The following is a 219-nucleotide window of genomic DNA, read 5'->3' on the forward strand; positions in this document are numbered from 1 at the left end:
TCCTGATCTTATCACGGATCTTAATTACGCCTGTTTCCTCCTTATCGTCTCATTTCTTAAACTTTCTCTTTGTGTGAATCTCATTTGTAATCTCCCTTTATCCTCCTCTCGGTTCGCTCCTTCATCTCCATTTCCTATTCTCTCGGAGCCGATTCTCAATTCCTTTTACAATTGCCGGCCTGCGTGCATTTAACAGGCTGAAGTACGGAATTCATCGTA

The sequence above is a fragment of the Penaeus monodon genome, chromosome 28 (genome assembly GCF_015228065.2).
Source record: "Penaeus monodon isolate SGIC_2016 chromosome 28, NSTDA_Pmon_1, whole genome shotgun sequence".
NCBI lineage: Eukaryota > Metazoa > Arthropoda > Malacostraca > Decapoda > Penaeidae > Penaeus > Penaeus monodon.